This window comes from Symsagittifera roscoffensis, chromosome 1 (assembly GCF_963678635.1).
Source record: "Symsagittifera roscoffensis chromosome 1, txSymRosc1.1, whole genome shotgun sequence".
Taxonomy (NCBI): domain Eukaryota; kingdom Metazoa; phylum Xenacoelomorpha; order Acoela; family Convolutidae; genus Symsagittifera; species Symsagittifera roscoffensis.
The window spans coordinates 90,131,024-90,158,469 of NC_087062.1; the positions used below are offsets into that span (position 1 = coordinate 90,131,024).

The window sequence follows — 27,446 nt, forward strand, 5'->3', positions numbered from 1 at the left end:
CAATAGAACTCGATCAGCGTTTAGGAACCCTGCTGTATACAGCAACATGAAATCTCAACAGTTAAAAAAAGACTGCTTTTTCGCATCCCAACATAGTTCCAGCAAAAAAATGCTCAGCAAAAAATTATACTTGTAGAATACTTGAAAAAAATCAAGCTTTGAACCGACTTAAAAAAAGCAATTTTCATGTAGTTCCATTTCAAAAACAAAAAAAAACGTTTTTTCCATACGAACTAAAAATTATTCAGGAAATAAAAACCTCTTTGGCGGGGAATCGAACCCCGGTCTTAAACGTGACAGGCTGGGACACTCACCACTATACTACCGAAGCTACAATTCCTCGCATATCTTCCAAGTTCATCTCATTTGAAATTCTCAATTTATAGAACGACACAATAGAACTCGATCAGCGTTTAGGAACCCTGCTGTATACAGCAACATGAAATCTCAACATTTAAAAAAAACTGCTTTTTCGCATCCCAACATAGTTCCAGCAAAAAAATGCTCTGCAAAAAATTATACTTGTAGAATACTTGAAAAAAATCAAGCTTTGAACCGACTAAAAAAAAGCAATTTTCATGTAGTTCCATTTCAAAAACAAAAAAAAAACGTTTTTTCGATACGAACTAAAAACTATTCAGGAAATAAAAACTTCTTCGGCAGGGAATCCAACCCCGGTCTCAAACGTGACAGGCTGTGATATTCACCACTATACTACCGAAGATACACTTCCTCGCATATCTTCCAAATTCATGTCATTTGAAATTCTCAAATTATAGAACGACACAATAGAACTCGAGCAGCGTTTAGGAACCCTGTTGTATACAGCAACATGAAATCCCAACATTTTTTGTAAAAAACTGCTTTTTCGCATCCCAACATAGTTTCAGCAAAAAAATGCTCAGCAAAAAATTATACTTGCAGAAAACTTGAAAAAAATCAAGCTTTGAACCGACTCAAAAAAAAGCAATTTTCATGTAGTTCCATATCAAAAACAAAAAAAAACCTTTTTTCGATACGAACTAAAAATTATTCAGGAAATAAAAACCCTTTCGGCGGGGAATCGAACCCGGGTCTCCAACGTGACAGGCTGGGATACTCACCACTATACTACCGAAGATACACTTCCTCGCATATCTTCCAAATTCATGTCATTTGAAATTCTCAAATTATAGAACGACACAATAGAACTCGATCAGCGTTTAGGAACCCTGCTGTATACAGCAACATGAAATCTCAACATTTAAAAAAAACTGCTTTTTCGCATCCCAACATAGTTCCAGCAAAAAAATGCTCTGCAAAAAATTATACTTGTAGAATACTTGAAAAAAATCAAGCTTTGAACCGACTCAAAAAAAAGCAATTTTCATGTAGTTCCATATCAAAAACAAAAAAAAACCTTTTTTCGATACGAACTAAAAATTATTCAGGAAATAAAAACCTCTTCGGCGGGGAATCGAACCCGGGTCTCCAACGTGACAGGCTGGGATACTCACCACTAAACTACCAAAAATACACTTCCTAGCATATCTACCAAGTTCGTGTTATTTGAAAATCTCAAGTTACAGAATGACACAATACAACTCGATCAGCGTTCAGGATTCCTGCTGTATACAGCAACATGAAATCCGATCATTTTTTGAAAAAAGCAGCTTTTTCTCATCCCAACGTCGTCCCAGCAAAAAAATTCGGAGCAGAAAGTCATGATTGTAAATTACCTGAAACTAAATTTAAGGCTTTGAACGGACTCAAAAAAGGCAAACTTCATGTAGTTCCAGTTTAAAAACAAAAAAAAAACGTTTTTTCGATACGAACTAAAAATTATTCAGGAAATAAAAACCTCTTCGGCGGGGAATCGAACCCCGGTCTACAACGTGACAGGCTGGGATACTCACCACTATACTACCGAAGATACACTTCCTCGCATATCTTCCAAATTCATGTCATTTGAAATTCTCAAATTATAGAACGACACAATAGAACTCGATCAGCGTTTAGGAACCCTGCTGTATACAGCAACATGAAATCCCAACATTTTTTGTAAACAAAAAACTGCTTTTTCGCATCCCAACATAGTTTCAGCAAAAAACTACTCAGCAAAAAATTATACTTGTAGAATACTTGAAAAAAAAACAAGCTTTGAACCGACTCAAAAAAAAAGAAATTTTCATGTATTTCCATTTCAAAAAAAAAAAAACGTTTTTTCGATACGAACTAAAAATTATTCAGGAAATAAAAACCTCTTCGGCGGGGAATCGAACCCCGGTCTGAAACGTGACAGGCTGGGACACTCACCACTATACTACCGAAAAAAAACTTCCTCGCATATCTTCCAAGTTCATGTCATTTGAAATTCTCAATTTATAGAACGACACAATAGAACTCGATCAGCGTTTAGAAACCCTGCTGTATACAGCAACATGAAATCCCAACATTTTTTGTAAAAAAAAACTGCTTTTTCGCATCCCAACATAGTTCCAGCAAAACAATGCTCAGCAAAAAATTATACTTGTAGAACACTTGAAAAAAATCAAGCTTTGAACCGACTCAAAAAAAAAGAAATTTTCATGTAGTTCCATTTCAAAAAAAAACAACGTTTTTTCGATACGAACTAAAATTTATTCAGGAAAAAAAAAACCTCTTCGGCGGGGAATCGAAAACTGGTCTCGAACGTGACAGGCTGGGATACTCACCACTATACTACCGAAGATACACTTGCTCGCATATCTTCCAAGTTCATGTCATTTGAAATTCTCTATTTATAGAACGACATCTATTTATAGAATGGACTCGATCAGCGTTTAGGAACCCTGCAACATGAAATCCCAACATTAAAAAAAACTGCTTTTTTGCATCCCAACATAGCTCCAGCAAAAAAATGCTCAGCAAAAAATTATACTTATAGAATACTTGAAAAAAATCAAGCTTTGAACCGACTAAAAAAAAAGCAATTTTCATGTAGATCCATATCAAAAACAAAAAAAACGTTTTTTTTTCGATACGAACTAAAAATTAATCAGGAAATAAAAACCTCTTCGTCGGGGAATCGAACCCGGGTCTCCAACGTAACAGGCTGTGATACTCACCACTATACTACCGAAGCTACACTTCTTCGCATATCTTCCAAGTTCATGTCATTTGAAATTCTCAAGTTACAGAATGACAAAATACAACTCAATCAGCGTTCAGGAATCCTGCTGTATACAGCAACATGAAATCCGATCATTTTTTGAAAAAAGCAGCTTTTTCTCATCCCAACATAGTCCCAGCAAAAAAACTCGGAGCAGAAAGTCATGATTGTAAATTACCTGAAACTAAATTTAAGGCTTTGAACGGACTCAAGAAAGGCAAACTTCATGTAGTTCCAGTTCAAAAACAAAAAAAAAACGTTTTTTCGATACGAACTAAAAATTATTCAGGAAATAAAAACCTCTTCGGCGGGGAATCGAACCCCGGTCTCCAACGTGACAGGCTGGGATACTCACCACTATACTCCCGAAGATACACTTCCTCGCATATCTTCCAAATTCAAGTCATTTGAAATTCTCAAATTAAAGAACGACACAATAGAACTCGATCAGCGTTAAGGAACCCTGCTGTATACAGCAACATGAAATCCCAACGTTTTTTGTAAAGAAAAACAGTTTTTCGCATCCCAACATAGTTTCAGCAAAAAAATACTCAGCAAAAAATTATACTTGTAGAATACTTGAAAAAATCAAGCTTTCAACCGACTAAAAAACAGCAATTTTTATGTAGTTCCATATCAAAAACAAAAAAAAACGTTTTTTCGATACGAACTAAAATTTATTCAGGAAATAAAAACCTCTTCGGCGGGGAATCGAAACCGAGTCTCCAACGTGACAGGCTGGGATACTCACCACTATACTACCGAAGATACACTTCCTCGCATATCTTCCGGATTCATGTCATTTGAAATTCTCAAGTTACAGAATGACACAATACAACTCGATCAGCGTTCAGGAATCCTGCTGTATACAACAACATGAAATCTGATCATTTTGTGAAAAAAGCAGCTTTTTCTCCTCCCAACATAGTCCCAGCAAAAAACTCGGAGCAGAAAGTCATGGTTGTAAGCTATCTGAAACTAAATTTAAGGCTTTGAACCAATTGAAAAAAAGCAAACTTCATGTAGTTTCAGTTCAAAAACAATAAAAAATTTTTTTCGTACAAACTTAAAAATATTCCGGAAATAAAAACCTCTTCGGCGGGGAATCCAACCCCGGTCTCCAACGTGACAGACTGGGATACTCACCACTATACTACCGAAGATACACTTCCTCGCATAACTTCCAAGTTAGTGTAATTTGAAAAACTCAAATTATAGAACGACACATTAGAACTCGATCAGCGTTTAGGAACCCTGCTGTATACAGCAACATGAAACCCGTTCATTCTTTTAAAAAGCAGCTTTTTCTCATACCAACATAGTCCCAGCAAAAAACTCGGAGCGGCAAGTCATGGTTGTAAGCTATCTGAAACTAAATTTAAGGCTTTGAACCAACTGAAAAAAAGCAAACTCCACGTAGTTCCAGTTCAAAATAAAAAAAAGATGTTTTTTCGATACGAACTAAAAATTATTCAGGAAATAAAAATCTCTTCGGCGGGGAATCGAACCCCGGTCTCCAACGTGACCGGCTGGGGTACTCACCAATATACTACCGAAGATATACTTCTCGCATATCTTCCAAGTTCATGTCATTTGAAATTCTCAAGTTACAGAATGACACAATACAACTCGATCAGCGTTCAGGAATCCTGCTGTATACAACAACATGAAATCTGATCATTTTGTGAAAAAAGCAGCTTTTTCTCCTCCCAACATAGTCCCAGCAAAAAACTCGGAGCAGAAAGTCATGGTTGTAAGCTATCTGAAACTAAATTTAAGGCTTTGAACCAATTGAAAAAAAGCAAACTTCATGTAGTTTCAGTTCAAAAACAAAAAAAAATTTTTTCGATACAATTTTTAAATTATTCCGGAAAAAAAACCTCTTCGGCGGGGAATCGAACCCCGGTCTCCAACGTGACAGGCTGGGATACTCACCACTATACTACCGAAGATACACTTCCTCGCATAACTTCCAAATTAGTGTAATTTGAAAAACTCAAATTATAGAACGACACATTAGAACTCGATCAGCGTTTAGGAACCCTGCTGTATACAGCAACATGAAACCCGTTCATTCTTTTAAAAAGCAGCTTTTTCTCATACCAACATAGTCCCAGCAAAAAACTCGGAGCGGCAAGTCATGGTTGTAAGCTATCTGAAACTAAATTTAAGGCTTTGAACCAACTGAAAAAAAGCAAACTTCACGTAGTTCCAGTTCAAAATAAAAAAAAGATGTTTTTCGATACGAACTAAAAATTATTCAGGAAATAAGAATCTCTTCGGCGGGGAATCGAACCCCGGTCTCCAACGTGACCGGCTGGGGTACTCACCAATATACTACCGAAGATATACTTCTCGCATATCTTCCAAGTTAATGTCATTTGAAATTCTCAAGTTACAGAATGACACAATACAACTCGATCAGCGTTCAGGAATCCTGCTGTATACAACAACATGAAATCTGATCATTTTGTGAAAAAAGCAGCTTTTTCTCCTCCCAACATAGTCCCAGCAAAAAACTCGGAGCAGAAAGTCATGGTTGTAAGCTATCTGAAACTAAATTTAAGGCTTTGAACCAATTGAAAAAAAGCAAACTTCATGTAGTTTCAGTTCAAAAACAAAAAAAAAATTTTTCGATACAATTTTTAAATTATTCCGGAAAAAAAAACCTCTTCGGCGGGGAATCGAACCCCGGTCTCCCACGTGACAGGCTGGGATACTCACCACTATACTACCGAAGATACACTTCCTCGCATAACTTCCAAGTTAGTGTAATTTGAAAAACTCAAATTATAGAACGACACATTAGAACTCGATCAGCGTTTAGGAACCCTGCTGTATACAGCAACATGAAATCCGATCATTCTTTTAAAAAGCAGCTTTTTCTCATACCAACATAGTCCCAGCAAAAACTCGGAGCAGAAAGTCATGGTTGTAAGCTATCTGAAACTAAATTTAAGGCTTTGAACCAATTGAAAAAAAGCAAACTTTATGTAGTTTCAGTTCAAAAACAAAAAAATTTTTTTTTCGATACAAACTTAAAATTATTCCGGAAAAAAAAACCTCTTCGGCGGGGAATCGAACCCCGGTCTCCAACGTGACAGGCTGGGATACTCACCACTATACTACCGAAGATACTCTTCCTCGCATAACTTCCAAGTTAGTGTAATTTGAAAAACTCAAATTATAGAACGACACATTAGAACTCGATCAGCGTTTAGGAACCCTGCTGTATACAGCAACATGAAATCCGATCATTCTTTTAAAAAGCAGCTTTTTCTCATACCAACATAGTCCCAGCAAAAAACTCGGAGCAGAGAGTCATGGTTGTAAGCTATCTGAAACTAAATTTAAGGCTTTGAACCAACTGAAAAAAAGCAAACTTCATGTAGTTCCAGTCCAAAATAAAAAAAAAAAGGTTTTTTCGATACGAACTAAAAATTATTCAGGAAATAAAAATCTCTTCGGCGGGGAATCGAACCCCGGTCTCCAACGTGACCGGCTGGGGTACTCACCAATATACTACCGAAGATATACTTCTCGCATCTAAGTTCATGTCATTTGAAATTCTCAAGTTACAGAATGACACAATACAACTCGATCAGCGTTCAGGAATCCTGCTGTATACAACAACATGAAATCTGATCATTTTGTGAAAAAAGCAGCTTTTTCTCCTCCCAACATAGTCCCAGCAAAAAACTCGGAGCAGAAAGTCTTGGTTGTAAGCTATCTCAAACTAAATTTAAGGCTTTGAACCAATTGAAAAAAAGCAAACTTCATGTAGTTTCAGTTCAAAAACAAAAAAAAATTTTTTTCGATACAAACTTAAAATTATTCCGGAAAAAAAACCTCTTCGGCGGGGAATCGAACCCCGGTCTCCAACGTGACAGGCTGGGATACTCACCACTATACTACCGAAGATACACTTCCTCGCATAACTTCCAACTTAGTGTAATTTGAAAAACTCAAATTATAGAACGACACATTAGAGCTCGATCAGCGTTTAGGAACCCTGCTGTATACAGCAACATGAAATCCGATCATTCTTTTAAAAAGCAGCTTTTTCTCATACCAACATAGTCCCAGCAAAAAACTCGGAGCAGAAAGTCATGGTTGTAAGCTATCTGAAACTAAATTTAAGGCTTTGAACCAATTGAAAAAAAGCAAACTTCATGTACTTTCAGTTCAAAAACAAAAAAATTTTTTTTCGATTCAAACTTAAAATTATTCCGGAAAAAAAAACCTCTTCGGCGGGGAATCGAACCCCGGTCTCCAACGTGACAGGCTGGGATACTCACCACTATACTACCGAAGATATACTTCTCGCATATCTTCCAAGTTCATGTCATTTGAAATTCTCAAGTTACAGAATGACACAATACAACTCGATCAGCGTTCAGGGATCCTGCTGTATACAACAACATGAAATTTGATCATTTTGTGAAAAAAGCAGCTTTTTCTCCTCCCAACATAGTCCCAGCAAAAAACTCGGAGCAGAAAGTCATGGTTGTAAGCTATCTGAAACTAAATTTAAGGCTTTGAACCAATTGAAAAAAAGCAAACTTTATGTAGTTTCAGTTCAAAAACAAAAAAAATTTTTTTCGATACAAACTTAAAATTATTCCGGAAAAAAAAACCTCTTCGGCGGTGAATCGAACCCCGGTCTCCAACGTGACAGGCTGGGATACTCACCACTATACTACCGAAGATACACTTCCTCGCATAACTTCCAAGTTAGTGTAATTTGAAAAACTCAAATTATAGAACGACACATTAGAACTCGATCAGCGTTTAGGAACCCTGCTGTATACAGCAACATGAAATCCGATCACTCTTTTAAAAAGCAGCTTTTTCTCATACCAACATAGTCCCAGCAAAAAACTCGGAGCAGAAAGTCATGGTTGTAAGCTATCTGAAACTAAATTTAAGGCTTTGAACCAATTGAAAAAAAGCAAACTTCATGTAGTTTCAGTTCAAAAACAAAAAAAAATTTTTTCGATTCAAACTTAAAATTATTCCGGAAAAAAAAACCTCTTCGGCGGGGAATCGAACCCCGGTCTCCAACGTGACAGGCTGGGATACTCACCACTATACTACCCAAGATACACTTCCTCGCATAACTTCCAAGTTAGTGTAATTTGAAAAACTCAAATTATAGAACGACACATTAGAACTCGATCAGCGTTTAGGAACCCTGCTGTATACAGCAACATGAAATCCGATCATTCTTTTAAAAAGCAGCTTTTTCTCATACCAACATAGTCCCAGCAAAAAACTCGGAGCAGAAAGTCATGGTTGTAAGCTATCTGAAACTAAATTTAAGGCTTTGAACCAATTGAAAAAAAGCAAACTTCATGTAGTTTCAGTTCAAAAACAAAAAAAAATTTTTCGTTTCAAACTTAAAATTATTCCGGAAAAAAAACCTCTTCGGCGGGGAATCGAAACCCGGTCTCAAACGTGACAGGCTGGGATACTCACCACTATACTACCGAAGATACACTTCCTCGCATAACTTCCAAGTTAGTGTAATTTGAAAAACTCAAATTATAGAACGACACATTAGAACTCGATCAGCGTTTAGGAACCCTGCTGTATACAGCAACATGAAATCCGATCATTCTTTTAAAAAGCAGCTTTTTCTCATACCAACATAGTCCCAGCAAAAAACTCGGAGCAGAAAGTCATGGTTGTAAGCTATCTGAAACTAAATTCAAGGCTTTGAACCAACTGAAAAAAAGCAAACTTCATGTAGTTCCACTTCAAAAACAAAAAAAAAGGTTTTGTCGATACGAACTAAAAATTATTCAGGAAATAAAAATCTCTTCGGCGAGGAATCGAACCCCGGTCTCCAACGTGACCGGCTGGGGTACTCACCAATATACTACCGAAGATATACATCTCGCATATCTTCCAAGTTCATGTCATTTGAAATTCTCAAGTTACAGAATGACACAATACAACTCGATCAGCGTTCAGCAATCCTGCTGTATACAACAACTTGAAATCTGATCATTTTGTGAAAAAAGCAGCTTTTTCTCCTCCCAACATAGTCCCAGCAAAAAACTCGGAGCAGAAAGTCATGGTTGTAAGCTATCTGAAACTAAATTTAAGGCTTTGAACCAATTGAAAAAAAGCAAACTTCATGTAGTTTCAGTTCAAAAACAAAAAAAATTTTTTTCGATACAAACTTAAAATTATTCCGGAAAAAAAAACCTCTTCGGCGGGCAATCGAACCCCGGTCTCCAACGTGACAGGCTGGGATACTCACCACTATACTACCGAAGATACACTTCCTCGCATAACTTCCAAGTTAGTGTAATTTGAAAAACTCAAATTATAGAACGACACAATAGAACTCGATCAGCGTTTAGGAACCCTGCTGTATACAGCAACATGAAATCCGATCATTCTTTTAAAAAGCAGCTTTTTCTCATACCCACATAGTCCCAGCAAAAAACTCGGAGCAGAAAGTCATGGTTGTAAGCTATCTGAAACTAAATTTAAGGTTTTGAACCAACTGAAAAAAGCAAACTTCATGTAGTTCCAGTTCAAAAACAAAAAAAAAGGTTTTTTCGATACGAACTTAAAATTATTCAGGAAATAAAAATCTCTTCGGCGGGGAATCGAACCCCGGTCTCCAACGTGACCGGCTGGGATACTCACCACTATACTACCGAAGATATACTTCTTCGCATATCTTCCAAGTTCATGTCATTTGAAATTCTCAAGTTACAGAATGACACAATACAACTCGATCAGCGTTCAGGAATCCTGCTGTATACAGCAACATGAAATCTGCTCATTTTTTGAAAAAAGCAGCTTTTTCTCCTCCCAACATAGTCGCAGCAAAAAACTCGGAGCAGGAAGTCATGGTTGTAAGCTATCTGAAACTAAATTTAAGGCTTTGAACGGACTGATAAAAGGCAAACTTCATGTAGTTCCAGTTCAAAAAAAAAAGAAGGTTTTTTCGATACGAACTAAAAATTATTCAGGAAATAAAAATCTCTTCGGCGGGGAATCGAACCCCGGTCTCCAACGTGACAGGCTGGGATACTCACCACTATACTACCGAAGATACACTTCCTCGCATAACTTCCAAGTTAGTGTAATTTGAAAAACTCAAATTATAGAACGACACATTAGAACTCGATCAGCGTTTAGGAACCCTGCTGTATACAGCAACATGAAATCCGATCATTCTTTTAAAAAGCAGCTTTTTCTCATACCAACATAGTCCCAGCAAAAAACTCGGAGCAGAAAATCATGATTGTAAATTATCTGAAACCATATTTAAGGCTTTGAACGGACTGATAAAAGGCAAACTTCATGTAGTTCCAGTTCAAAAAACAAAAAAGTTTTTTCGATACAAACTTAAAATTATTCCGGAAAAAAAAACCTCTTCGTCGGGGAATCGAACCCCGGTCTCCAACGTGACAGGCTGGGATACTCACCACTATACTACCGAAGATACACTTCCTCGCATAACTTCCAAGTTAGTGTAATTTGAAAAACTCAAATTATAGAACGACACATTAGAACTCGATCAGCGTTTAGGAACCCTGCTGTATACAGCAACATGAAATCCGATCATTCTTTTAAAAAGCAGCTTTTTCTCATACCAACATAGTCCCAGCAAAAAACTCGGAGCAGAAAGTCATGGTTGTAAGCTATCTGAAACTAAATTTAAGGCTTTGAACCAACTGAAAAAAAGCAAACTTCATGTAGTTTCAGTTCAAAAACAAAAAAAAAGGTTTTTTCGATACGAACTAAAAATTATTCAGGAAATAAAAATCTCTTCGGCGGGTAATCGAACCCCGGTCTCCAACGTGACCGGCTGGGGTACTCACCAATATACTACCGAAGATATACTTCTCGCATATCTTCCAAGTTCATGTCATTTGAAATTCTCAAGTTACAGAATGACACAATACAACTCGATCAGCGTTCAGGAATCCTGCTGTATACAACAACATGAAATCTGATCATTTTGTGAAAAAAGCAGCTTTTTCTCCTCCCAACATAGTCCCAGCAAAAAACTCGGAGCAGAAAGTCATGGTTGTAAGCTATCTGAAACTAAATTTAAGGCTTTGAACCAATTGAAAAAAAGCAAACTTCATGTAGTTTCAGTTCAAAAACAAAAAAAAAATTTTTTCGATACAAACTTAAAATTATTCCGGAAAAAAAAACCTCTTCAGCGGGGAATCGAACCCCGATCTCCAACGTGACAGGCTGGGATACTCACCAATATACTACCGAAGATATACTTCTCGCATATCTTCCAAGTTCATGTCATTTGAAATTCTCAAGTTACAGAATGACACAATACAACTCGATCAGCGTTCAGGAATCCTGCTGTATACAGCAACATGAAATCTGATCATTTTTTTGAAAAAAGCAGCTTTTTCTCCTCCCAACATAGTCGCAGCAAAAAACTCGGAGCAGGAAGTCATGGTTGTAAGCTATCTGAAACTAAATTTAAGGCTTTGAACGGACTGATAAAAGGCAAACTTCATGTAGTTCCAGTTCAAAAAAAAGAAGGTTTTTTCGATACGAACTAAAAATTAATCAGGAAATAAAAATCTCTTCGGCGGGGAATCGAACCCCGGTCTCCAACGTGACAGGCTGGGATACTCACCACTATACTACCGAAGATACACTTCCTCGCATAACTTCCAAGTTAGTGTAATTTGAAAAACTCAAATTATAGAACGACACATTAGAACTCGATCAGCGTTTAGGAACCCTGCTGTATACAGCAACATGAAATCCGATCATTCTTTTAAAAAGCAGCTTTTTCTCATACCAACATAGTCCCAGCAAAAAACTCGGAGCAGAAAATCATGATTGTAAATTATCTGAAACCATATTTAAGGCTTTGAACGGACTGATAAAAGGCAAACTTCATGTAGTTCCAGTTCAAAAAACAAAAAGGTTTTTTCGATACAAACTTAAAATTATTCCGGAAAAAAAAACCTCTTCGTCGGGGAATCGAACCCCGGTCTCCAACGTGACAGGCTGGGATACTCACCACTATACTACCGAAGATACACTTCCTCGCATAACTTCCAAGTTAGTGTAATTTGAAAAACTCAAATTATAGAACGACACATTAGAACTCGATCAGCGTTTAGGAACTCTGCTGTATACAGCAACATGAAATCCGATCATTCTTTTAAAAAGCAGCTTTTTCTCATACCAACATAGTCCCAGCAAAAAACTCGGAGCAGAAAGTCATGGTTGTAAGCTATCTGAAACTAAATTTAAGGCTTTGAACCAACTGAAAAAAAGCAAACTTCATGTAGTTTCAGTTCAAAAACAAAAAAAAATTTTTTTCGATACAAACTTAAAATTATTCCGGAAAAAAAAACCTCTTCAGCGGGGAATCGAACCCCGATCTCCAACGTGACAGGCTGGGATACTCACCAATATACTACCGAAGATATACTTCTCGCATATCTTCCAAGTTCATGTCATTTGAAATTCTCAAGTTACAGAATGACACAATACAACTCGATCAGCGTTCAGGAATCCTGCTGTATACAGCAACATGAAATCTGATCATTTTTTGAAAAAAGCAGCTTTTTCTCCTCCCAACATAGTCGCAGCAAAAAACTCGGAGCAGGAAGTCATGGTTGTAAGCTATCTGAAACTAAATTTAAGGCTTTGAACGGACTGATAAAAGGCAAACTTCATGTAGTTCCAGTTCAAAAAAAAAGAAGGTTTTTTCGATAAGAACTAAAAATTATTCAGGAAATAAAAATCTCTTCGGCGGGGAATCGAACCCCGGTCTCCAACGTGACAGGCTGGGATACTCACCACTATACTACCGAAGATACACTTCCTCGCATAACTTCCAAGTTAGTGTAATTTGAAAAACTCAAATTATAGAACGACACATTAGAACTCGATCAGCGTTTAGGAACCCTGCTGTATACAGCAACATGAAATCCGATCATTCTTTTAAAAAGCAGCTTTTTCTCATACCAACATAGTCCCAGCAAAAAACTCGGAGCAGAAAATCATGATTGTAAATTATCTGAAACCATATTTAAGGCTTTGAACGGACTGATAAAAGGCAAACTTCATGTAGTTCCAGTTCAAAAAACAAAAAGGTTTTTTCGATACAAACTTAAAATTATTCCGGAAAAAAAAACCTCTTCGTCGGGGAATCGAACCCCGGTCTCCAACGTGACAGGCTGGGATACTCACCACTATACTACCGAAGATACACTTCGTCGCATAACTTCCAAGTTAGTGTAATTTGAAAAACTCAAATTATAGAACGACACATTAGAACTCGATCAGCGTTTAGGAACCCTGCCTTATACAGCAACATGAAATCCGATCATTCTTTTAAAAAGCAGCTTTTTCTCATACCAACATAGTCCCAGCAAAAAACTCGGAGCAGAAAGTCATGGTTGTAAGCTATCTGAAACTAAATTTAAGGCTTTGAACCAACTGAAAAAAAGCAAACTTCATGTAGTTTCAGTTCAAAAACAAAAAAAAGGTTTTTTCGATACGAACTAAAAATTATTCAGGAAATAAAAATCTCTTCGGCGGGTAATCGAACCCCGGTCTCCAACGTGACCGGCTGGGGTACTCACCAATATACTACCGAAGATATACTTCTCGCATATCTTCCAAGTTCATGTCATTTGAAATTCTCAAGTTACAGAATGACACAATACAACTCGATCAGCGTTCAGGAATCCTGCTGTATACAACAACATGAAATCTGATCATTTTGTGAAAAAAGCAGCTTTTTCTCCTCCCAACATAGTCCCAGCAAAAAACTCGGAGCAGAAAGTCATGGTTGTAAGCTATCTGAAACTAAATTTAAGGCTTTGAACCAATTGAAAAAAAGCAAACTTCATGTAGTTTCAGTTCAAAAACAAAAAAAAATTTTTTCGATACAAACTTAAAATTATTCCGGAAAAAAAACCTCTTCAGCGGGGCATCGAACCCCGATCTCCAACGTGACAGGCTGGGATACTCACCACTATACTACCGAAGATACACTTCCTCGCATAACTTCCAATTTAGTGTAATTTGAAAAACTCAAATTATAGAACGACACAATAGAACTCGATCAGCGTTTAGGAACCCTGCTGTATACAGCAACATGAAATCCGATCATTCTTTTAAAAAGCAGCTTTTTCTCATACCAACATAGTCCCAGCAAAAAACTCGGAGCAGAAAGTCATGGTTGTAAGCTATCTGAAACTAAATTTAAGGCTTTGAACCAACTGAAAAAAAGCAAACTTCATGTAGTTCCAGTTCAAAAACAAAAAAAAAGGTTTTTTCGATACGAACTAAAAATTATTCAGGAAATAAAAATCTCTTCGTCGGGGAATCGAACCCCGGTCTCCAACGTGACCGGCTGGGATACTCACCACTATACTACCGAAGATATACTTCTTCGCATATCTTCCAATTTAGTGTAATTTGAAAAACTCAAATTATAGAACGACACAATAGATTTGGATCAGCGTTTAGGAACCCTGCTGTATACAGCAACATGAAATCCGATCATTCTTTTAAAAAGCAGCTTTTTCTCATACCAACATAGTCCCAGCAAAAAACTCGGAGCAGAAAGTCATGGTTGCAAGCTATCTGAAACTAAATTTAAGGCTTTGAACCAACTGAAAAAAAAGCAAACTTCATGTAGTTCCAGTTCAAAAACAAAAAAAAAGGTTTTTTCGATACGAACTAAAAATTATTCAGGAAATAAAAATCTCTTCGGCGGGGAATCGAACCCCGGTCTCCAACGTGACCGGCTGGGATACTCACCACTATACTACCGAAGATATACTTCTTCGCATATCTTCCAAGTTCATGTCATTTGAAATTCTCAAGTTACAGAATGACACAATACAACTCGATCAGCGTTCAGGAATCCTGCTGTATACAGCAACATGAAATCTGATCATTTTTTGAAAAAAGCAGCTTTTTCTCCTCCCAACATACTCGCAGCAAAAAACTCGGAGCAGGAAGTCATGGTTGTAAGCTATCTGAAACTAAATTTAAGGCTTTGAACCAATTGAAAAAAAGCAAACTTCATGTAGTTTCAGTTCAAAAACAAAAAAAAAAATTTTTCGATACAAACTTAAAATTATTCCGGAAATAAAAACCTCTTCGGCGGGGAATCGAACCCCGGTCTCCAACGTGACAGGCTGGGATACTCACCACTATACTACCGAAGATACATATCCTCGCATAACTTCCAAGTTTGTGGAATTTGAAAAACTCAAATTATAGAACGACACAATAAAACTCGATCAGCGTTTAGGAACCCTGCTGTATACAGCAACATGAAATCCGATCATTCTTTTAAAAAGCAGCTTTTTCTCATACCAACATAGTCCCAGCAAAATACTCGGAGCAGAAAGTCATGGTTGTAAGCTATCTGAAACTAAATTTAAGGATTTGAACCAACTGAAAAAAAGCAAACTTCATGTAGTTCCAGTTCAAAAACAAAAAAAAAGGTTTTTTCGATACAAACTTAAAAATATTCAGAAAATAAAAATCTCTTATGCAGGGAATCGAACCCCGGTCTCCAACGTGACAAGCATGGATACCCACCGCTTTACTACACTGTACAGTTCCTAGCAAATCTGCCAAGCTCTTGTCATATGAAATTCTCAAGTTACAGAATGACACAATAGAACTCGATCAGCGTTCAGGAATCCTGCTGTATACAGCAATATGAAATCCGAACATTTTTTGAAAAAAGCAGCTTTTTCTCATCCCAACATAGTCCCAGCAAAAAAACTCGGAGCAGAATGTCATGGTTGTAAGCTATCTGAAACTAAATTTAAGGCTTTGAACCAACTGAAAAAAAGCAAACTTCATATAGTTTCAGTTAAAAAACAAAAAAAAAAATTTTTTCGATACAAACTTAAAAATATTCAGAAAATAAAAATCTCTTATGCAGGGAATCGAACCCCGGTCTCCAACGTGACAGGCTGGTATACTCACCACTATACTACCGAAGATACACTTCCTCGCATAACTTCCAAGTTTGCGTCATTTGAAAAACTCAAATTATAGAACGACACAATAGAACTCGATCAGCCTTTAGGAACCCTGCTGTATACAGCAACATGAAATCCGATCAATTTTTTTAAAAGCAGTTTTTTCTCAGACCAACATAGTCCCAGCAAAAAAAATCGGAGCAGAAAGTCATGGTTGTAAGCTATCTGAAACTAAATTTAAGGCTTTGAACCAACTGAAAAAAAGCAAAATTCATGTAGTTCAAGCTCAAAAACAAAAAAAAAAGGTTTTTTCGATACGAACTAAAAATTATTCAGGAAATAAAAATCTCTTCGGTGGGGAATCGAACCCCGGTCTCCAACGTGACCGGCTGGGATACTCATCACTATACTACCGAAGATATACTTCTTCGCCTATCTTCCAAGTTCATGTCATTTGAAATTTTCAAGTTACAGAATGACACAATACAACTCGATCAGCGTTCAGGAATCCTGCTGTATACAGCAACATGAAATCTGATCATTTTTTGAAAAAAGCAGCTTTTTCTCCTCCCAACATAGTCCCAGCAAAAAACTCGGAGCAGGAAGTCATGGTTGTAAGCAATCTGAAACTAAGTTTAAGGCTTTGAACCAACTGAAAAAAAAGCAAACTTCATGTAGTTTCAGTTCAAAAACAAGAAAAAACATTTTTCGATACAAACTTAAAATTATTCAGAAAATAAAAACCTCTTCTGCAGGGAATCGAACCCCGGTCTCCAACGTGACAGGCTGGTATACTCACCACTATACTACCTAAGATACACTTCCTTGCATAACTTCCAAGTTCGTGTAATTTGAAAAACTCAAATTATAAAACGACACAATAGAACTCGATCAGCGTTTAGGAACCCTGCTGTATACAGCAACATGAAATCCGATCATTTTTTTAAAAAGCAGCTTTTTCTCATACCAACATAGTCCCAGCAAAAAACTCGGGGCAGAAAACCATGGTTGTAAGCTATCTGAAACTAAATTTTAGGCTTTGAACCAACTGAAAAAAAAGCAAACTTCATGTAGTTTCAGTTCAAAAACAAAAAAAAAAAATTTTTCGATACGAACAAAAAATTATTCAGGAAATAAAACCCTCTTCGACGGGGAACAGAACCCAGGTCTCCAACGTGACAGGCTGGGATACTCACCACTATACTACCGAAGATACACTTCCTCGCATAACTTCCAAGTTAGTGTCATTTGAAAAACTCAAATTATAGAACGACACAATAGAACTCGATCAGCGTTTAGGAACCCTGCTGTATACAGCAACATGAAATCCGATCAATTTTTTAAAAAGCAGCTTTTTCTCATACCAACATAGTCCCAGCAAAAAACTGGGAGCAGAAAGTCATGGTTGTAAGCTATCTGAAACTAAATTTAAGGCTTTGAACCAACTGAAAAAAAGAAAACTTCATGTAGTTTCAGTTCAAAAACAAAAAAAAAATTTTTTCGATACAAACTAAAAATTATTCAGGAAATAAAAACCTCATCGGCGGGGAATCATACCCCGGTCTCCAACGTGACAGGCTTGGATACTCACCACTATACTACCGAAGATACACTTCCTCGCATAACTTCCAAGTTCGTGTCATTTGAAAAACTCAAATTATAAAACGACACAATAGAACTCGATCAGCGTTAAGGAACCCTGCTGTATACAGCAACATGAAATCCGATCATTTTTTTAAAAAGCAGCTTTTTCTCATACCAACATAGTCCCAGCAAAAAACTCGGGGCAGAAAACCATGGTTGTAAGCTATCTGAAACTAAATTTTAGGCTTTGAACCAACTGAAAAAAAGCAAACTTCATGTAGTTTCAGTTCAAAAACAAAAAAATTTTTTTTTCGATACGAACAAAAAATTATTCAGGAAATAAAACCCTCTTCGGCGGGGAACCGAACCCAGGTCTCCAACGTGACAGGCTGGGATACTCACCATTATACTACCGAAGATACACTTCCTCGCATATCTTCCAAATTCAAGTCATTTGAAATTCTCAATTTATAGAACGACACAATAGAACTCGATCAGCCTTTAGGAACCCTGCTGTATACAGCAACATGAAATCCGATCAATTTTTTTAAAAGCAGTTTTTTCTCAGACCAACATAGTCCCAGCAAAAAAATCGGAGCAGAAATTCATGGTTGTAAGCTATCTGAAACTAAATTTAAGGCTTTGAACCAACTGAAAAAAAGCAAACTTCATGTAGTTCCAGCTCAAAAACAAAAAAAAAGGTTCTTTCGATACGAACTAAACATTATTCAGGAAATAAAAATCTCTTCGGCGGGGAATCGAACCCCGGTCCCCAACGATACCGGTTGGGATACTCACCACTATACTTCCGAAGATATACTTCTTCGCATATCTTCCAAGTTCATGTCATTTGAAATTCTCAAGTTACAGAATGACACAATACAACTCGATCAGCGTTCAGGAATCCTGCTGTATACAGCAACATGAAATCTGATCATTTTTTGAAAAAAGCAGCTTTTTCTCCTCCCAACATAGTCCCAGCAAAAAACTCGGAGCAGGAAGTCATGGTTGTAAGCTATCTGAAACTAAATTTAAGGCTTTGAACCAACTGAAAAAAAGCAAACTTCATGTAGTTTCAGTTCAAAAACAAAAAAAAACTTTTTCGATACAAACTTAAAATTATTCAGAAAATAAAAACCTCTTCTGCAGGGAATCGAACCCCGGTCTCCAACGTGACAGGCTGGTATACTCACCACTATACTACCGAAGATACACTTCCTCGCATAACTTCCAAGTTTGCGTCATTTGAAAAACTCAAATTATAGAACGACACAATAGAACTCGATCAGCCTTTAGGAACCCTGCTGTATACAGCAACATGAAATCCGATCAATTTTTTTAAAAGCAGTTTTTTCTCAGACCAACATAGTCCCAGCAAAAAAATCGGAGCAGAAAGTCATGGTTGTAAGCTATCTGAAACTAAATTTAAGGCTTTGAACCAACTGAAAAAAAGCAAACTTCATGTAGTTCCAGCTCAAAAACAAAAAAAAAAGGTTTTTTCGATACGAACTAAAAATTATTCAGGAAATAAAAATCTCTTCGGTGGGGAATCGAACCCCGGTCTCCAACGTGACCGGCTGGGATACTCACCACTATACTACCGAAGATATACTTTTTCGCCTATCTTCCAAGTTCATGTCATTTGAAATTTTCAAGTTACAGAATGACACAATACAACTCGATCAGCGTTCAGGAATCCTGCTGTATACAGCAACATGAAATCTGATCATTTTTTGAAAAAAGCAGCTTTTTCTCCTCCCAACATAGTCCCAGCAAAAAACTCGGAGTAGGAAGTCATGGTTGTAAGCAATCTGAAACTAAGTTTAAGGCTTTGAACCAACTGAAAAAAAAGCAAACTTCATGTAGTTTCAGTTCAAAAACAAAAAAAAACTTTTTTCGATACAAACTTAAAATTATTCAGAAAATAAAAACCTCTTCTGCAGGGAATCGAACCCCGGTCTCCAACGTGACAGGCTGGTATACTCACCACTATACTACCGAAGATACACTTCCTTGCATAACTTCCAAGTTCGTGTAATTTGAAAAACTCAAATTATAAAACGACACAATAGAACTCGATCAGCGTTTAGGAACCCTGCTGTATACAGCAACATGAAATCCGATCATTTTTTTAAAAAGCAGCTTTTTCTCATACCAACATAGTCCCAGCAAAAAACTCGGGGCAGAAAACCATGGTTGTAAGCTATCTGAAACTAAATTTTAGGCTTTGAACCAACTGAAAAAAAAGCAAACTTCATGTAGTTTCAGTTCAAAAACAAAAAAAAAAAATTTTCGATACGAACAAAAAATTATTCAGGAAATAAAACCCTCTTCGACGGGGAACAGAACCCAGGTCTCCAACGTGACAGGCTGGGATACTCACCACTATACTACCGAAGATACACTTCCTCGCATAACTTCCAAGTTAGTGTCATTTGAAAAACTCAAATTATAGAACGACACAATAGAACTCGATCAGCGTTTAGGAACCCTGCTGTATACAGCAACATGAAATCCGATCAATTTTTTAAAAAGCAGTTTTTTCTCATACCAAAATAGTCCCAGCAAAAAACTGGGAGCAGAAAGTCATGGTTGTAAGCTATCTGAAACTAAATTTAAGGCTTTGAACCAACTGAAAAAAAGCAAACTTCATGTAGTTTCAGTTCAAAAACAAAAAAAAAATTTTTTCGATACAAACTAAAAATTATTCAGGAAAAAAAAACTCATCGGCGGGGAATCATACCCCGGTCTCCAACGTGACAGGCTTGGATACTCACCACTATACTACCGAAGATACACTTCCTCGCATAACTTCCAAGTTCGTGTCATTTGAAAAACTCAAATTATAAAACGACACAATAGAACTCGATCAGCGTTAAGGAACCCTGCTGTATACAGCAACATGAAATCCGATCATTTTTTTAAAAAGCAGCTTTTTCTCATACCAACATAGTCCCAGCAAAAAACTCGGGGCAGAAAACCATGGTTGTAAGCTATCTGAAACTAAATTTTAGGCTTTGAACCAACTGAAAAAAAGCAAACTTCATGTAGTTTCAGTTCAAAAACAAAAAAAAATTTTTTTCGATACGAACAAAAAATTATTCAGGAAATAAAACCCTCTTCGGCGGGGAACCGAACCCAGGTCTCCAACGTGACAGGCTGGGATACTCACCACTATACTACCGAAGATACACTTCCTCGCATATCTTCCAAATTCAAGTCATTTGAAATTCTCAATTTATAGAACGACACAATAGAACTCGATCAGCCTTTAGGAACCCTGCTGTATACAGCAACATGAAATCCGATCAATTTTTTTAAAAGCAGTTTTTTCTCAGACCAACATAGTCCCAGCAAAAAAATCGGAGCAGAAATTCATGGTTGTAAGCTATCTGAAACTAAATTTAAGGCTTTGAACCAACTGAAAAAAAGCAAACTTCATGTAGTTCCAGCTCAAAAACAAAAAAAAAAGTTCTTTCGATACGAACTAAACATTATTCAGGAAATAAAAATCTCTTCGGCGGGGAATCGAACCCCGGTCCCCAACGTGACCGGTTGGGATACTCACCACTATACTTCCGAAGATATACTTCTTCGCATATCTTCCAAGTTCATGTCATTTGAAATTCTCAAGTTACAGAATGACACAATACAACTCGATCAGCGTTCAGGAATCCTGCTGTATACAGCAACATGAAATCTGATCATTTTTTGAAAAAAGCAGCTTTTTCTCCTCCCAACATAGTCCCAGCAAAAAAATCGGAGCAGGAAGTCATGGTTGTGAGCTATCTGAAACTAAATTTAAGGCTTTGAACCAACTGAAAAAAAGCAAACTTCATGTAGTTTCAGTTCAAAAACAAAAAAAAACTTTTTTCGATACAAACTTAAAATTATTCAGAAAATAAAAACCTCTTCTGCAGGGAATCGAACCCCGGTCTCCAACGTGACAGGCTGGTATACTCACCACTATACTACCGAAGATACACTTCCTCGCATAACTTCCAAGTTAGTGACATTTGAAAAACTCAAATTATAGAACGACACAATAGAACTCGATCAGCGTTTAGGAACCCTGCTGTATACAGCAACATGAAATCCGATCAATTTTTTAAAAAGCAGCTTTTTCTCATACCAACATAGTCCCAGCAAAAAACTCGGAGCAGAAAGTCATGGTTTTAAGCTATCTGAAACTAAATTTAAGGCTTTGAACCAACTGAAAAAAAGCAAACTTCATGTAGTTTCAGTTCAAAAACAAAAAATTTTTTTTTTCGATACAAACTAAAAATTATTCAGGAAATAAAAACCTCATCGGCGGGGAATCATACCCCGGTCTCCAACGTGACAGGCTTGGATACTCACCACTATACTACCGAAGATACACTTCCTCGCATAACTTCCAAGTTCGTGTCATTTGAAAAACTCAAACTATAAAACGACACAATAGAACTCGATCAGCGTTTAGGAACCCTGCTGTATACAGCAACATGAAATCCGATCATTTTTTTAAAAAGCAGCTTTTTCTCATACCAACATAGTCCCATTAAAAAACTCGGGGCAGAAAACCATGGTTGTAAGCTATCTGATACTAAATTTTAGGCTTTGAACCAACTGAAAAAAAAGGAAACTTCATGTAGTTTCAGTTCAAAAACAAAAAAAAAATTCCGATACGAACTAAAAATTATTCAGGAAATAAAACCCTCTTCGGCGGGGAACCAAACCCAGGTCTCCAACATGACAGGCTGGGATACTCACCACTATACTACCGAAGATACACTACCTCGCATATCTTCCAAATTCAAGTCATTTGAAGTTCTCAAATTATAGAACGACACAATAGAACTCGATCAGCGTTAAGGAACCCTGCTGTATACAGCAACATGATATCCCAACATTTTTTGTAAAGAAAAACTGTTTTTCGCATCCCAACATAGTTTCAGCAAAAAAAGGCTCAGCAAAAAATTATACTTGTAGAATACTTGAAAAAAATCAAGCTTCGAACCGACTAAAAAAAAGCAATTTTCATGTAGTTCCATTTCAAAAACAAAAAAAGAAACGTTTTCTCGATACGAACTAAAATTTTTTCAGGAAATAAAAACCTCTTCGGCGGGGAATCGAACCCCGGTCTTCAACGTGACAGGCTGCGATACTCACCACTATACTACTGAAGATACACTTCCTCGCATATCTTCCAAGTTCATGTCATTTGAAATTCTCAAGTTACAGAATGACACAATACAACTCGATCAGCGTTCAGGAATCCTGCTGTATACAGCAACATGAAATCTGATCATTTTTTGAAAAAAGCAGCTTTTTCTCCTCCCAACATAGTCCCAGCAAAAAACTCGGAGCAGGAAGTCATGGTTGTAAGCTATCTGAAACTAAATTTGAGGCTTTGAACCAACTGAAAAAAAGCAAACTTCATGTAGTTTCAGTTCAAAAACAAAAAAAAAAAAACTTTTTTCGATACAAACTTAAAATTATTCAGAAAATAAAAACCTCTTCTGCAGGGAATCGAACCCCGGTCTCCAACGTGACAGGCTGGTATACTCACCACTATACTACCGAAGATACACTTCCTCGCATAACTTCCAAGTTAGTGACATTTGAAAAACTCAAATTATAGAACGACACAATAGAACTCGATCAGCGTTTAGGAACCCTGCTGTATACAGCAACATGAAATCCGATCAATTTTTTAAAAAGCAGCTTTTTCTCATACCAACATAGTCCCAGCAAAAAACTCGGAGCAGAAAGTCATGGTTTTAAGCTATCTGAAACTAAATTTAAGGCTTTGAACCAACTGAAAAAAAGCAAACTTCATGTAGTTTCAGCTCAAAAACAAAAAAAAATTTTTTCGATACAAACTAAAAATTATTCAGGAAATAAAAACCTCATCGGCGGGGAATCATACCCCGGTCTCCAACGTGACAGGCTTGGATACTCACCACTATACTACCGAAGATACACTTCCTCGCATAACTTCCAAGTTCGTGTCATTTGAAAAACTCAAACTATAAAACGGCACAATAGAACTCGATCAGCGTTTAGGAACCCTGCTGTATACAGCAACATGAAATCCGATCATTTTTTTAAAAAGCAGCTTTTTCTCATACCAACATAGTCCCATTAAAAAACTCGGGGCAGAAAACCATGGTTGTAAGCTATCTGATACTAAATTTTAGGCTTTGAACCAACTGAAAAAAAGGAAACTTCATGTAGTTTCAGTTCAAAAACAAAAAAAAAATTTCCGATACGAACTAAAAATTATTCAGGAAATAAAACCCTCTTCGGCGGGGAACCAAACCCAGGTCTCCAACATGACAGGCTGGGATACTCACCACTATACTACCGAAGATACACTACCTCGCATATCTTCCAAATTCAAGTCATTTGAAGTTCTCAAATTATAGAACGACACAATAGAACTCGATCAGCGTTAAGGAACCCTGCTGTATACAGCAACATGATATCCCAACATTTTTTGTAAAGAAAAACTGTTTTTCGCATCCCAACATAGTTTCAGCAAAAAAAGGCTCAGCAAAAAATTATACTTGTAGAATACTTGAAAAAAATCAAGCTTCGAACCGACTAAAAAAAAGCAATTTTCATGTAGTTCCATTTCAAAAACAAAAAAAGAAACGTTTTCTCGATACGAACTAAAATTTTTTCAGGAAATAAAAACCTCTTCGGCGGGGAATCGAACCCCGGTCTCCAACGTGACAGGCTGCGATACTCACCACTATACTACTGAAGATACACTTCCTCGCATATCTTCCAAGTTCATGTCATTTGAAATTCTCAAGTTACAGAACGACACAATAGAACTCGATCAGCGTTTAGGAACCCTGCTGTATACAGCAACATGAAATCCCAACATTTTTTGTAAAGAAAAACTGTTTTTCGCATCCCAACATAGTTTCAGCAAAAAAAGGCTCAGCAAAAAATTATACTTGTAGAATACTTGAAAAAAATCAAGCTTCGAACCGACTAAAAAAAAGCTATTTTCATGTAGTTCCATTTCAAAAACAAAAAAAAACGTTTTTTCGATACGAACTAAAAATTATTCAGCAAATAAAAACCTCTTCGTCGGGGAATCGAACCCCGGTCTCCAACGTAACAGGCTGGGATACTGACCACTATACTACCGAAGATACACTTACTCGCATATCTTCCAAATTCAAGTCATTTGAAATTCTCAAATTAAAGAACGACACAATAGAACTCGATCAGCGTTAAGGAACTCTGCTGTATACAGCAACATGAAATCCCAACATTTTTTGTAAAGAAAAACAGTTTTTCGCATCCCAACATAGTTTCAGCAAAAAAAGGCTCAGCAAAAAATTATAATTGTAGAAAATTTGAAAAAAATCAAGCTTCGAACCGACTAAAAAAAAGAAAATTTCATGTAGTTCCATTTCAAAAACAAAAAAAAACGTTTTCTCGATACGAACTAAAATTATTTCAGGAAATAAAAACCTCTTCGGCGGGGAATCGAACCCCAGTCTCCAACGTGACAGCCTGCGATACTCACCACTATACTACTGAAGATACACTTCCTCGCATATCTTCCAAGTTCATGTCATTTGAAATTCTCAAGTTACAGAACGACACAATAGAACTCGATCAGCGTTAAGGAACCCTGCTGTATACAGCAACATGATATTCCAACATTTTTTGTAAAGAAAAACTGTTTTTCGCATCCCAACATAGTTTCAGCAAAAAAGGCTCAGCAAAAAATTATACTTAGAGAATACTTGAAAAAAATCAAGCTTCGAACCGACTAAAAAAAAGCTATTTTCATGTAGTTCCATTTCAAAAACAAAAAAAAACGTTTTTTCGATACGAACTAAAAATTATTCAGCAAATAAAAACCTCTTCGTCGGGGAATCGAACCCCGGTCTCCAACGTGACAGGCTGGGATACTGACCACTATACTACCGAAGATACACTTACTCGCATATCTTCCAAATTCAAGTCATTTGAAATTCTCAAATTAAAGAACGACACAATAGAACTCGATCAGCGTTAAGGAACTCTGCTGTATACAGCAACATGAAATCCCAACATTTTTTGTAAAGAAAAACAGTTTTTCGCATCCCAACATAGTTTCAGCAAAAAAAGGCTCAGCAAAAAATTATAATTGTAGAAAATTTGAAAAAAATCAAGCTTCGAACCGACTAAAAAAAAAGAAAATTTCATGTAGTTCCATTTCAAAAACAAAAAAAAAACGTTTTCTCGATACGAACTAAAATTATTTCAGGAAATAAAAACCTCTTCGGCTGGGAATCGAACCCCAGTCTCCAACGTGACAGCCTGCGATACTCACCACTATACTACTGAAGATACACTTCCTCGCATATCTTCCAAGTTCATGTCATTTGAAATTCTCAAGTTACAGAACGACACAATAGAACTCGATCAGCGTTAAGGAACCCTGCTGTATACAGCAACATGATATTCCAACATTTTTTGTAAAGAAAAACTGTTTTTCGCATCCCAACATAGTTTCAGCAAAAAAAGGCTCAGCAAAAAATTATACTTAGAGAATACTTGAAAAAAATCAAGCTTCGAACCGACTAAAAAAAAGCAACTTTCATGTAGTTCCATTTCAAAAACAAAAAAAAAGTTTTCTCGATACGAACTAAAATTTTTTCAGGAAATAAAAACACCTCTTCGGCGGGGAATCGAACCCCGGTCTCCAACGTGACAGGCTGCGATACTCACCACTTTACTACTGAAGATACACTTCCTCGCATATCTTCCAAGTTCATGTCATTTGAAATTCTCAAGTTACAGAACGACACAATAGAACTCGATCAGCGTTTAGGAACCCTGCTGTATACAGCAATATGAAATCCCAACTTTTTTTGTGAAGAAAAACAGTTTTTCGCATCCCAACATAGTTTCAGCAAAAAAAAGCTCAGCAAAAAATTATACTTGTAGAATACTTGAAAAAAATCAAATTTCGAACCTAAAAAAAAGCAATTTTCATGTAGTTCCATTTCAAAAACAAAAAAACGTTTTTTCGATACGAACTAAAAACTATTCAGGAAATAAAAACCTCTTCGGCGGGGAATCGAACCCCGGTCTCCAGCGTGACAGGCTGGGATACTCACCACTATACTACCGAAGATACACTTCCTCGCATATCTTCCAAATTCAAGTCATTTGAAATTCTCAAATTAAAGAACGACACAATAGAACTCGATCAGCGTTAAGGAACCCTGCTGTATACAGCAACCTGAAATCCCAACATTTTTTGTAAAGAAAAACAGTTTTTCGCATCCCAACATAGTTTCAGCAAAAAAAGGCTCAGCAAAAAATTATAATTGTAGAATACTTGAAAAAAATCAAGCTTCGAACCGACTAAAAAAAAGCAATTTTCATGTAGTTCTATTTCAAAAACAAAAAAAAACGTTTTCTCGATACGAACTAAATGTTTTTCAGGAAATAAAAACACCTCTTCGGCGGGGAATCGAACCCCGGTCTCCAACGTGACAGGCTGCGATACTCACCACTATACTACTGAAGATACACTTCCTCGCATATCTTCCAAGTTCATGTCATTTGAAATTCTCAAGTTACAGAACGACACAATAGAACTCGATCAGCGTTTAGGAACCCTGCTGTATACAGCAACATGAAATCCCAACTTTTTTTGTGAAGAAAAACTGTTTTTCGCATCCCAACATAGTTTCAGCAAAAAAAGGCTCAGCAAAAAATTATACTTGTAGAATACTTGAAAAAAATCAAGCTTC

General features: G+C 36.8%; 1 protein-coding gene and 11 non-coding genes across 12 annotated transcripts in view; all 12 read right to left on the minus strand.

Annotated features, from left to right (window-relative positions):
• LOC134840571 (galactose-1-phosphate uridylyltransferase-like) overlaps window positions 1-27,446 on the minus strand; it is a 183,820-nt gene that overhangs the window by 63,410 nt on the left and 92,964 nt on the right. The window lies entirely within an intron of this gene.
• Window positions 5,011-5,082, minus strand: Trnad-guc (transfer RNA aspartic acid (anticodon GUC)). Its single transcript has one exon. It is a non-coding gene; the product is annotated as a tRNA-Asp (tRNA).
• On the minus strand, window positions 6,194-6,265 carry Trnad-guc (transfer RNA aspartic acid (anticodon GUC)). Its single transcript has one exon. It is a non-coding gene; the product is annotated as a tRNA-Asp (tRNA).
• Window positions 6,980-7,051, minus strand: Trnad-guc (transfer RNA aspartic acid (anticodon GUC)). The gene has a single exon. It is a non-coding gene; the product is annotated as a tRNA-Asp (tRNA).
• Window positions 7,374-7,445, minus strand: Trnad-guc (transfer RNA aspartic acid (anticodon GUC)). The gene has a single exon. It is a non-coding gene; the product is annotated as a tRNA-Asp (tRNA).
• Window positions 7,768-7,839, minus strand: Trnad-guc (transfer RNA aspartic acid (anticodon GUC)). Its single transcript has one exon. It is a non-coding gene; the product is annotated as a tRNA-Asp (tRNA).
• Window positions 8,162-8,233, minus strand: Trnad-guc (transfer RNA aspartic acid (anticodon GUC)). Its single transcript has one exon. It is a non-coding gene; the product is annotated as a tRNA-Asp (tRNA).
• Window positions 10,134-10,205, minus strand: Trnad-guc (transfer RNA aspartic acid (anticodon GUC)). Its single transcript has one exon. It is a non-coding gene; the product is annotated as a tRNA-Asp (tRNA).
• Trnad-guc (transfer RNA aspartic acid (anticodon GUC)) lies at window positions 11,711-11,782 on the minus strand. Its single transcript has one exon. It is a non-coding gene; the product is annotated as a tRNA-Asp (tRNA).
• Trnad-guc (transfer RNA aspartic acid (anticodon GUC)) lies at window positions 12,892-12,963 on the minus strand. Its single transcript has one exon. It is a non-coding gene; the product is annotated as a tRNA-Asp (tRNA).
• Trnad-guc (transfer RNA aspartic acid (anticodon GUC)) lies at window positions 15,262-15,333 on the minus strand. The gene has a single exon. It is a non-coding gene; the product is annotated as a tRNA-Asp (tRNA).
• Trnad-guc (transfer RNA aspartic acid (anticodon GUC)) lies at window positions 26,750-26,821 on the minus strand. Its single transcript has one exon. It is a non-coding gene; the product is annotated as a tRNA-Asp (tRNA).